Below are 13,726 nucleotides of genomic sequence, written 5' to 3'. Positions count from 1 at the left end.
ATTTTTCAGGTGGATCGGGCTTATCTTTCTACGGAAGATTGTATTGCAGTCATCGATCACGGAAAGAAGTTTGTGATAAAAAAAAAGGGTTACCTGATGCTGGTAAGATTTTGGAAGTGTTTTGTTGGAATGAAAATAATAAACTATATTTTTAAATCAATACAATCTTATTCATGTCCTAATACAAGTATACAAGTAGAATGCATAAAACAGATGCACAGGATTAGTCAGATAAGTAGCCTAATTAGTCATGACTTTCCTACAACAGTTAAATATAAATCAGTTAAATATAAATGTATCTCTATTAGCCTAGGATTTCCACAATTCATTTGATTTGAAGTTGTAATTCATTATCTAGAAGGTGTCAATTTGCAGACTCAATTCATCATACAATCTTCATTATTCATGTGTGTGTATACATATAATTGTGGCACAGTTAAACAATTTGACTGATTTTTTTTACTATCTTTATCTATGATTTTTTTTTAATTTTATTATCGAACTTCTACTTCTACTTTTACGTCATAAATTTCTGAAATACTTGCAGAATCAATGAAGAAAATGCTCCATGAATCCCCTCCCTCGTTGAGTCGTTGACATCTAGTTTCCAGGTATTTTTTTCCTTTTTTTTAATTAATGCAAGATTTGTAATATTTGTTGCAGTTGTTATTTTTTTTATTGTATTTTTTTGCTATTATTTTGAATTTATTATAGGAATTCAAGCTCTACTAAAATCAATAGAATTTTCAATTTTCGCAAAAAAAAAATCCACTAAAATTTAAATACTACCCAACATATATAGTACTGATGTCATCAGTGCAACCATACTGGGAGGTTAATAAACGTCATTTGGTGGATGCAAAAGTAGTAAAATTTTACCTTTTAAGTATTCACATTTGGAGTTATAAATCTCATATGGAGACTCAGAATACCATATTTAGTCATTTGCTTCTCTGAGGTTTCAATTTTGTTTGGTTACATATTCCAAATTACTCCACCGGAGACTGGTCACAGCTCATTCTGAATGGTGCACATAGTTAGTGTCTGCTATATTTTTTACCGGCAATATCAAATCATAGATATTTTACTTATTTATTCATGGAAGTGGTGTGCATTTTTGTAACATGAGAATGTCTAGTAATAAGTACCATTAGATTAATATTATTGATCTTGTTATAAAGTTTTTCTTATAATTTTCTTAACAAGTGCCCTGGTTTTCAGCAATTGCTTGAGGAAGCTGTTGCAGGCCATCTAAATCCATAGCATCTGACCGTGATTGGCTCAGATGAAGCCTCAAAATATTATTACTGTGGATTCTTCTTTGTCCATCCAATTATTTAGTCTCTTCATCTTTTTCATCTTTTTATTATTTGGCCAGAATAGTACATGGGTGCAGAAAGCAAAAGGTGCAGATAATTACTTTAGTCTCTTCATCTTTTTCAAAGACCCTATTTATTATCTTTTTGCATATATAGTACATAAATACTTGGTATTCCTTCCTTTCCTCTGCAGTAATTGTTCATATTCCCAATTGAATACCGCTTCGGCGATTGTTCATATTACTAATTGGCATATGATCTTTAGATATATAGTCTTACCTTTTCACAACTGTTAAAGGAATTTACTTTAGTGGATAAATGAGGTCTCAAATATAATGCCTTGCTAGATTGTAATCAGAGTCTTAATTTTAACCATCTAGTCTTCTCTGATTGGTTTGTCTACCTTTTTCTTAACTTCCTGTACCAGATCTAGACGCTACTCTATCCCCTGATGATGGCCGTACAGTATTTTTAGAATAAACTTTCTTGTCGAATATGGACTTGGAGTATTTGTTTAATGTAAAATTTAAACTAACAGCGCCATAAATTAAATAGGAATTTCCATCTTGTTATACTTGGTATTTTAATAAACACCTTTTAATTCATAGAGTAATTGACAATGTTGGAATTTGAATTTGTAAAATGTAGATGTAAACGTTTTAATTTACAACAGACAAAAGTTTGCCAAGGTATGATTTGTTAAAATGATGATTTGAGTCCATAAAGTGCTTCTATTAATTTCAGCTTACAATTGTAATATGGAGGCAATGTCTATTATTCAGGTCTTAAGCTTAGTAGAGATACTGAACCGAAGAATTTGTATGCTGATATTGATGTGCATTGAGGAAACTTTTCCCACCAAAACTTCTCGAGTTGCATCTCGGATGAAGTAATTCTATTATATAGCAACCAAATATTCCTCTAGCTAAATATTTGTGCGAGCTCTTTTTAAATGCTAGAATTTGTCATTTCCTGCTATAGAAATACTAAATCTATGACAACACTATTAACTTCAGTGTCATGCCTTGACATGTAGTTTTCTGTTTTTCTGATGTTTGTGTTTGATTTCTTAGAACAGTATACAAGTTAAGGAATAGAAAGTTTAAGCTAGAAATGCAAGAGAATCAGATAGGATTCAATTATAGAGAGAGAGAGAGAGAGAGAGACGCTGGTGGAATAATAACTTCTATTTTCTGAATAATAGTTCAAACATGAACGTAATTAAAATATTGATGGTCTGTTTATAGCAGGGAGGTTGTAAAAGATTACAACCTCCCTGCTATACTACCCTAGCTTTTCTGCCCTTAACCCCTCCTTCAAAACTATCATGTCCTTGGGATCTTCTTTAAAACGGGAATCCAAGGCCTTCTGTTGCGCATCAGCAGCAGTATATTCTTGAACTTTTCTGTAAAGATTAGTATAATTGTACTTCATCAATTTGTTATCCATTTATGCTGCAACCAATTACTCACTTTCTGCTCAGCCAAAAACTTAAAGGCCCCGTGGTCCGTCTTAATGGAAAAAGTGATTATCCATGAGATATGATGTCCAAATTGCCTATGTATATGCATATGAAATGAACAGAAGTATATTGAACGTAAGCAAGGCCGTCTTTCATTTCGCTATGTGTATAGTATTACTTGTATCGTCAAATTAGTAGTAGTTGTACGGCCGCTTCAAACATCATCTGGGAAGATAAAGTAAAAATTCATTTGATGAAGTATTGGATCGTGTATACACCACCTGATTATAGCATGTGCTGATAAACTTATTTATCTTCTGCAGTTTGTTAGTGCAAGAAGCTTGACCTACTTTTCAGAGGCGGAACTGGAGGGCAGCCGAGGGAGTCTCGGTATCTGCCAACTATCTAAGTTCGCAGAAATTTTTGTGTAAAATGTTGAAAAAAATAAACCGCATTTTTAGATTAGATCTTTGACACCATCAAGAGTAAATCGAGCATTTGCAATCCTGTTAGCCACACGCCCCACTATAGCACCAAAAAAACTTAGAAAACACTTCTCCACGTAGTAGACATGTAGACACTGGCCATTTTGTTAACTTTTAGTAATTCAGGTTCATAATTTAATGCAATTCAACCATTATACATTTACTGGATCTGATAATCATTCTAGAGATGCAGGAAAGTATTAACCATCTACAAATCATGATTCGTGATCATCTGGTACTTCTACTGAAAAGTAGAGAAGAAACTAACCGAGTAATCCTTATCGGAGTCATAACCAAGCACAACATCATCAAGTTTTCCTGAAATACTGAAATTTGATGGTTTGATAGATAAAATAATATTCTAACTGTCAAGGCAAATGGGACAGTCTCTTATGCAAATGGGACAGTCCCTTTACAAATGAGACAGGGTATGGGACAGTCTCAATTACACTGCAGAAAATAAATAACAGAAATAAAATGCAGAATGCTGAAACTGAAAAGTAAAAACACCAGAAGTTTTCACTTGGTTCGGCCCCTACACCTAGTCTATGGCCTACATCCAAGTCCCCATGCCAACTAGCATAGAGAATGTATTATATCAACTTTAATAAAAGAACTTACAATCTTTTCCTTGATTACAAATATAGCACCTGAAAGAAACCCTTTCCCAAGCTACCTTGCTACCTAGCCCACTGCTATTCCTTAGCCTTCTAGCTACCTTGCTATACTTTGAAATCAAGCTTGCCACAACCGGCACAAAGTTGATATGAATACACTATTCAATTACAAGAATAAACAAATTGATTACAACTCAAACTAGGTTTCTTGTTTTTCTGGATATGAATATCTCGGGTATGAAACAAGAAAATGATTTCAGATGATGAAGGATTCTCGTGAAAGTATTAGCTACAAATCTGAAATGAAGAGTTGTATTTATAAGCAAAGTTCTAACAGATTTATTTTCAAACACAAGATAAGGTTGGAAGATAAGTTTGTTTGAAAATATTTTGAATGAATCTTTGAACCTAATCTGTTAGTACGTTTGAAAAAGATAAATCAAGTAAAGAGATAAGTCTTGAGAGATTTAAACTTGATTTATAAGATAAGGTGGTAAGTTTGTTTGAGATAAGGTTTATCCAGATAAACAAGATTTACACAAAACCCTAACAAACCTAATCCTGAGAAATAGCCTCCTGGAAATTCTGAATCACTGCAATCTCTGGACTCTAAACTGCTGTATGTTGCAATCTGAATATCATCATAAACTCGTAGATTAACATTCTTCCCCTTTTATGATGATGACAAAGAAAGCATAAATGCTCCCCCTATCAAAAACACTAAAGGCCTGTAAAACAGAGTTAGATACAACAGAATATATTGCAGTTTAAAATACATGCAATTAATATGAGAATGAGACAACTAAAGATTGAATGAGACACGAGATCAATATGCATAAAAGAAACAGTCTCAATCAATAAATACTTAAAACATAACAACCCATCCTTAAACCAGGATGTCCAGTTGTTATCTAAACAGAATCCAGAATAACGATTAAACACATAAAGCACATCCAGAGTCAAAGTTCAAAACCAACACAACACATCCAACAATCAAAGTCTTAAAAAAAAACAAACAACACAACCAAACAATCAAAGTCTTAAAAACGAAACACCCTAAGAAACAAACGTCTTAAAAACATCTCATAATTTCTCCCCCTTCATCATAAAAGGGTCCTCTAATCAGAATCGTCATCAACATGAACTGGAGCTTTGCCTTTGCCTGAACCAGAAGCCTTGTTCTGGGATGAAGGAAACACCGGAGCTGAGCCGTACTCTGAAAATAGCTTGTCAAAAGCTTCCTGAGCTGGTGCCTTCCCGTCCCGTTCACGAAGCCATTCAAATATCTTTGCCTTGTATTCTTCTCTGGACATACCAAAAACTGAAGGTGGAGGAATGGCAGGGAGTGGCAGAGGAGCAGTGATTTCTTCTAGAGTACAATCTTCAATCCAGTCTCTTTTCTTGTGCCAATACATCTTGCTCTTGTCTTGCATGGCTGACAACTGCTGAGATAAAAACTTAGTCTCTGACCCAAGCTTAAAAAATAACTTAACAAATTCCTTTTCCCATGCCTTAGCAGAGGAAACCATCCCTTCTTGCAGAGTCCCAAACTCAAATCTATGGTCTTAGACAACTTGACATCAGAAGTATGCAATACAGAAAGTTAGCATTGATATCATCCAAAGACGAACAAACATACTTCCTAAACAACTCAAAAGAAGCATTTAGAATACTAACTTCAGAAGTTAGTGATCCAAGAGTGTTGACAGAAGCAAAATGCTGATTAAGATTAGCCAAAGCAACAGAATTTTCATTTAATTTGATCAACAGAGAATTAAGAAGAGTATTGGTAGGCTGATCAAAGGGGTCTGAGGCATAATTAGGAGACTTAGGAATACCACCAACATTCCTAGAAGCATCATCAAAAACTAACTCATTGAACTCAGAAACAACTAAACCATTTAAGGTTAATACTGACAAGTCAAAGATTACGGAAATCTTATCAGACACAGAAGCAGGGGTCAAGGCACAAAAATATTCAAATACTCGAGACAAAAGACCAGGGTATGGTAAGTGCATAGAACCATGCTTGGCACAGTGACCCATATTGGATATAATCAAGGAAGCAACATTGCACTGAATCTTTTTAACAAAAACAGACATAAGAATACAATCTTGGAAAGTGACTCTATCACGACCGGATTTACGAGGCATAACATTCGTATGAAATAAACGAAACAAAACAAGAGAAACTGGGGTTAAATCATTTACCGAAGGTTTGACTGACACAGAAACAAAATTGTCTCCAAGAATGACCTTGAGCTGTTCCTCGTACTGGAGACCAGGAACGTCTTGAAACGCTTGATGAGTTGTCGACGGACAAACTCCCTTGTCAGAAACACCAGTAAGCCGTGCCAGAAGATCGGCCTTAAAACAAACAGGATTCCCTTGGACTTCTGAAAACACAATATTTCCATCCAAAATACGAAGCTTGGCATAGAATTCTTTCACTAACTCGGGATAAATAATCTCCGGGGGCGACAACAATGACGAACAACCTACTGAATCAAACAAGTCCACAATACCGATTTTCTTCAGAAGATCCAGATCACACAGGCGTTCCTTCAGAATCAACTTTGACATCACTTTCGTCGAAGTAGTCTCCTTTGCATGTCGCTCAAAAGAACTATCAGACATTCCGCTTGATACTTCCGGTTCAAAATTACCGACCCGTTGACGCTTGGAACCTGAAGCCGCATCAGTTGGGGTACGTTGAGCGGTAGATCGAGAACGAGTGAAAGGGGTAGATTTGCGTGCCATGGATAGAGGCGAGAAAAATAGAAAAGAAATGGAGAAAGGTTTTCGATTGTGTTTGAGAGAGAGAAGATGAATAGGAAACTGAAAGGGTTAAGAAGATTAGGTTAAATAAAAAAATGAGAATTGAAGAGATAGAGATTGAAAAGAAGTCGAAGAGATGCATGACAGAAGTTATGTACTGAAAGAGTAATACATGCACGAGTTTCAAGGATATGAAAGTCTAATCAAAAGATTTACAAAATCTAATGCTATATACACGCATAAACACACGGACAAATAAAATAAAAAAATGAAACACAAATGCATAAACATGAGTACAAGGTATAATTAACACGAAACCTAATTACTCAAATAATAAATACACAACATATATTTAAGTATTATGACATAATTCATATTTAAACACATAAATTACATAAAATCACGTAATAAATTACAGAGAACACATACACTAATTCACGACGCATTTTACAAAATCTATCTTCAGCTAAAGGCTTAGTGAAGATATCTGCACGCTGTTTCTCAGTAGAAATATAGATAAGCTCAATATTACCTTTAGAAACATTATCTCGAAGAAAATGGTGACGAACATCAATATGCTTAGTACGAGAATGCATAACAGGATTTTTAGAGATATTAATTGCAGAGGTATTATCACAATAAATAGGAATATTTGAGTAAGAAATACCAAAATCCTGCAATGTTTGTTGCATCCACAAAATTTGAGCACAGCAACTTCCAGCTGCAATGTACTCTCCTTCAGCTGTAGAGAGAGCTACTGAAGTTTGCTTTTTACTATGCCATGCAACTAAACAATCTCCTAAAAATTCACAAGCACCACTTGTGCTTTTTCTATCAACCTGTGACCCTGCATAGTCAGCATCTGAAAAACCGATTAAGTCAAAGGAAGAGGAGCTTGGATAAAATAATCCCAAGTCACTCGTACCTTTCAAATATTTAAAATACGTTTAACGGCATTCAAATGAGATTCTTTAGGTTGAGATTGAAAACGAGCACACAAGCATACACTATACATAATGTCAGGTCGTGAGGCAGTTAAATATAACAATGAACCAATCATACCTCGAAATTTAGTGACATCTACAGGTGTACCTTGTTCATCCTTAGTAAGCTTAACTGAAGTACTCATCGGAGTTGATTTAGGTGTGACATGATCAAGTGCAAATCTTTTGAGTAGATCCTTTATGTACTTGCCTTGGTGAATAAATATTCCTGCATTAGACTGATTAATTTGCAAACCTAGAAAGTACTGTAATTCACCCATCAAAACTCATATCGAATTCCTTATGCATGCAATCAGAAAACCATTTACACAAAGATTCGTTAGAAGATCCAAATACTATATCATCAACATAAACTTGTACTAAAAGAAAGTTATCACGTTTATGAAAAATAAAGAGAGTTGGATCGAGTGTACCACGAATGAAACCATTGTTCACAAGAAATTGAAGATCAGTTCTAGCTGAATGGTTGATTGAAAGGGAAAAAACAAAGAAAAGAGAAGAGGCTGAAGCTGAAGCTGAAGAGAGAATGAGGAAGTATGATAAAGAAATAGAGATGTACATAAAAAGATCTGAAGAGTTGAAAGCAAAAAAGAATGAGCAAAATTTCTAAAGATGGGAGATTTCTGAACATCAAAGCTGGTGGATTCTCAAGATTCTGCTTAGAGGTTCTGGACAATGGTTATCCAAAGACAGCAAGACAAAAACTTGTAGAAGCTCTGAGTGGAACACTTATCATAGAAGAACTTTAAATTCTTGATCATTTGAAGGATAAACTCAGAGAAGAAGCAGACGTAAAAACTGTCTGTACCTGATTCTTGTAATCATTGAACCTTGTGAATCTTATGTTGTATAAGTTTTAATTCTATCAAGCTTATGTATTAATTCTATACTCCATCATTTCAAACTTGGAGTTAGTCTTGTTAACAGGCATGAATTTGTGTTAAGCAATCTTCCTCACAAATTGGGGAAGATTGTTGTAAGAGACATGCCTGTACTTTAACAAGACTAAGACATTTTGTCAACCTTAAATAAGTTGTATTGTTATCTTAATTTGAATTTTGTACTTGTAACATTTAAAGTCTATAAAAATGTCAAAGGAGCAGACTGGAGCCTTTTCTATAAATAGTATCAAGCCTAAGAATTCTATCTGGAAGAAGATCAAGAAGATCATGTCTCAGAAGAATTATGAAGAAGTTTGGAGTTGAATAAAGATGTTTTAAGAAAATACTCTAAGTCAAGATCTCTACAAGTCACAGATTTAATGTTATAGAGAAGTCATTCGAGAACTCCAGAATAGCTTATATAGAAGTCAGGAAAGCTACTAGAGAACTCAGAGAGATATCGACAAGTCAAGAAGACATGAAGGTTAGAGATATCGACAAGTCATTTCTTCACTAGAGAACTCAGAGTTATCGACAAGTCTACATTCATTAGAGACTCAGATTTATCGATAAGTCAAGTTCCACTAGAGAACTCAGAGATATCGATAAGTCAAAATTCACTTGAGAATTCTGAGATATCGTAAGTTAAATTTGACTAGAGAACTCTGAGATATCGACAAGTCAGGAAGTTACTAGAGAACTAAGAGTTATCGATAAGTCAAAGTGAAGATGTGAAGACTAGAGATCCCGACAGCTAAAATTCTCTTATAGAGAACTGAAGACCTAAGCCAAACTAAATATAAGAGTACTAGAGATCTCGATAAGTCATTATACTTATCGAGATGTCAAGATCTCTATGTGCCTAAACTGGAGATCTCGAGTAAAATTCTCAAAGTACAGAATCAAAGACCAGTTCAATATTCAAGATAAACAATCAACAAACAATCCAACCAGCTGGATTGACAAGTGTACAAAAAGCAGTTTGAAGAATGTGCAAGATCAATGGTAAAGATTAACTGACAAAGGAAGATCAAAGTGAACACGGGATGCTAAAGATATCTAAGGTCAGAAATGGAAGATATACTTTTTCTATAAATAGAAATGACAAGTGATAGTTTATAAAAGATAACAACATGTCTTATTGTACACTGTGTAACCAGCAGTTAACTAAGTTATAAAGTTAACAACTGGTCCTTTAATCAGTTGTAAACCAATTCAGATCAAATTTCTTGTAACACTCTCAAGGAGAAGCTAAGCTCTTTATCAACAAAGAGCCTAGAAATTTGTAGCAAAACAGTCTTAATTTAATATAAAATTAAGTGAGTTTGAAGATCTGTGTTCTTTATTTTCTGCAAGCTTAAATTCTGCAAATGAACACATTCACTGTGAGATTAGATTTACTATTGATCACCATAACATCAAGAAAAGCACAAAAAACAGTAAAATAAATTCCACCGCCTGTGTATATATTCCTTTTCTAAACACTTTAAAGACATATATACTGTACATATATATATATATATGGATAACATTTAGAAAAACATAATATTTTATAAACACGTCCATTTTTGCCCCAACTTAAATTTTTTCATAAAGCTGTGTTTTTATAAAATATTTTAATGTAAAAGAATACATTTGTTGTAAGTAATTTAGTTGTTAACCCATATAGTTTTTAGAATATCTAACAAAAGTCGATCTAATTTAAATCGAAAATGAGCCCAATCCAATTCATACGGCCCAAAAAATCAGTTAAAATCCGCCTTGAGAATCTAACGGGGTTCTGAAATTTCCGAAAAGCCCAACCCAGGAGGCAGGGCTTTTTAAGGTCCAAGCCCGGCCTTTTGGGCATCCGACTGACATATGTATAATATCAACATCGACCAAATATGTATATTTATATAGGGCTGAGTTCTATGGAGTCCACCTTTTTGTCGGAGTCCTCGGAGTCCATCTACGTTCTGCAAATAAAATATATTGTAAAACGTGTTATTTTGCAAAACATGTTACACAAATAGCATAACTTCAACAAAATCATTCAAATCTCATATATTTACAGTACAATATGTATGTTCTGCAATATGTTCTGCAACATGAACATTTATGTTCTGCAAATTAAACATATTTTGTAGAATAATATATTTTTGCAATGTCCTGCTTGTAAAATGTATGCAATCTACAAGATTTTTAATAGAATAGTGATGTTTGTCGAAAAATAAAATGTTTTGCAATATTTTAAGCTATATTTTACTTGCAGAACATATATGGACTCCGAGGACTCCAATTAAAAGGTGGGCTCCATAGAACTTTACTCTATTTATATATACGTTTAGGAATTTCATAGAATCATGATTTTGGAGGTGAAATCGCGTTGCAGCCGATCGACCTCTCTTTGTACACGAAGCTGCCTCGTAAGATTCAATCTCTCAAGCTCCCTTTTTATTAAATATAAGGTGTCAATTTCGAATTTCTATTCACTTATACAATCTTTTCTGAGTATAATTTATGTTTTTTTTATTTAATTTAATTCTTCATTTTTATTTGAATTTCTGATTTTACTTGCAGAAACAATGAAGAAAGTGCTCCACCCCGTCCACGTGTAGTTTCCAGGTAATTCTTCATTTTATTGTGATTTAATTAATTCAATGCGATCTTATTGTTATGTTTTGTTACGCTTGAGTATCTTCGATTCGATATGGATTTATTGCTCTATTTATCATTGTTAGTTGTACTCGAATAATTTAGTGTTTGATTTGATATTGTTCTATTGGTTTAACTGCTATTGTTTATTTATTTGTACGGTGTGATTTTGTAATTAATTGAATATTATGGTGGGAGCAATTAATGTTTTATCGGCTTGAACATTTTTACTTTATTTAGTTCAATTGAATTATTTATGAGTCGAATCTAGACTTGATTAATTAATGAGTCAAGTAGAATATTTAGACTAGAGCATGAGAAACCTTATTCGAAAAGAGAATAGAATTTGGGGATCTCTCTTGAGGTGTCTAGTTAGCCATTATATAAGCCATAGGGATCGAGTCCGCTTAGTTTTATTAGGATTATTACCTTTTTTTGTAGACGATTCTGGCGGAAACTCATATATTTTTGAGGGAGCGACCCTTATTAATGGTAAATTTCTTCATGTTCATATTTTCATTTGTATGATTATTTGCGATGAGGATTAATGATCGATTAAGCCTAATATGGAAGATGTAAAGTGATACTTAGTGCTTTGTCAAGTGGGTGCATAAAAATAATTTTGTTGTACTTTCTATCAAGAAGAAATTTCACAAAAATAAGTTTCTAATGTTTCTAATGTCTTTAAAGGGCTACGCCAGGTCTGTTTCTAATGTTTGTTTTCATATATTCTGATTGGTTAGGCTTATACTCGCTATCTGGAAGCGGAACTGCACGTGTTACTAGAAGAGAATGCACTCCTGCAACATGCTTTGGTAAGCATGACACTGGCTACAACTTTGTTTCTGTAAAACCAATCTGCATGTTTATTTTTAGTTCTCTTTTTGACTAGTGCATACATAACAAGAAGCAACAAAGAGGATAAAGCAGCAGGCATGTTGCCCACGTACTAATCATTTCATATAACAATGCAATACACACATACACCGTAATTTTGCAGACAATGGAATTTTCACAAATTTTAATTTCCGACCTCAGTAACTCTTTCCCCTCTCTCAAAAAATAAATAAATCCACATCTCACGGCATAATAAGCGCTTTCGGGTTGTATTTTAATATGTAAACTTTACCAAGATTATTTATTTTAGTTAATATTATCCGTTCATGCCATAATGACGGAGTAAAATACCAATATAAACCAACATTATCATATATTTTATGAATTATGAAGACCATAAGTTAAAGGTTTTTTTTACATAAATTCACACATACATATACATATATATATGTGTGTATATTTATATATACATATATATATATGTGTGTGTATTTATATATATATATATATGTATGTATATATATATATATGAAAGCCCATAATTTATTTATGTTTGTGTAAATACAAAAATATAATACTTAAAGTATGACATGGTTAGATATAAATATATATTCAGTTAGAGGTATCAATGGTTCTGATCCACATAATCATATTTAATATATAAGTTTATTTAGTTCATTTGTTTGTAATATTTAATTCGCAAATGTTTATAATAGATCTAAATATTAGTGTTAATGTGATAAATATGGTATATGTCAGTCAACTGTGTTATTAAAGGTCACTGGTAGGCTGTGATAATATCATTAAAATTAATGACGAACAATAATATTTTGTACAAATAAAATTTATTATAATTTAAATGTACTACCACTTTTTATAAATAACATGATTTGTACTCAAGTTTCTCATGTATTAATATTATTTATTTTGTTATATATTATTATTATTATTATTATAATTATTATATATATATATAATAATTAATTATTATTATTAGAATTTTTAATATATATGTTTTATAAACCTGCTATTAAAATGAAATATTTTTTCTTTTTAATGAAATTTAAAATTATTACTATTAATATTAATATTTAATTTTACTTTATATTTAAAATTCACTTATTTATATTATTAATTTGATAATTAATAATGTATGTATTCTCGTTTTTAGAATTTAACTTACGTTAAAATAAGGACAATTTTTGTAGACAAAAAAATTTGAATCATTAACTAAAAGGGAAATTTAAGGGAAATTTCATTTGAAGATGAGGGTTTTTAATTTTCGGAGCAAATAAAAAGGATAAGACAATACTACGCCATGCCAAATAGAAAAATAACTGAGGGTAATATAATATTTTTATTGTCTTGCTCTGATAATTAAGAACCTGCTCTGAAAATATAACATCTCTAACTAAATTATTATATATATACATATATACGTACATACGTACATATGTTTGGATGTATGTATTATACATGCGTGCATGTATCTATAATAATTAGTTATAAATGAATATGTATATATTAAGTATGCAATTATTAATCTATATTAGTAAGTCAACTTAGGTATTATATGATCCATGCATATATCTCTATAATAATTAGTTATAAATCTATATATATATATATTAAGTATGCAACAACTAATCGATATTAATAAGTTAATGATGTGATAACTTATGTATTATATGAATTCTTATGCAATG

General features: G+C 32.4%; 2 long non-coding RNA genes across 2 annotated transcripts in view; both read left to right on the top strand.

Moving 5' to 3' along the window:
- Positions 1-13,726, top strand: part of LOC141711295 (uncharacterized) — a 77,699-nt gene that overhangs the window by 39,244 nt on the left and 24,729 nt on the right. The window contains exons 7-8 of the long non-coding RNA XR_012571297.1: positions 10-102; positions 548-611. This is a non-coding gene — a long non-coding RNA (uncharacterized LOC141711295). The remainder of the gene's footprint in view (positions 1-9; positions 103-547; positions 612-13,726) is intronic.
- LOC141711248 (uncharacterized) lies at positions 10,881-11,991 on the top strand. The gene is made up of 3 exons (XR_012571275.1): positions 10,881-10,996; positions 11,109-11,153; positions 11,927-11,991. It is a non-coding gene; the product is annotated as an uncharacterized LOC141711248 (long non-coding RNA).

This window comes from Apium graveolens, chromosome 3, assembly GCF_009905375.1.
Source record: "Apium graveolens cultivar Ventura chromosome 3, ASM990537v1, whole genome shotgun sequence".
NCBI classification, from domain to species: Eukaryota; Viridiplantae; Streptophyta; class Magnoliopsida; order Apiales; family Apiaceae; genus Apium; species Apium graveolens.
Note: the sequence above shows the minus strand (reverse complement) of the source record. Positions and strands in the feature narration are given on the sequence as shown.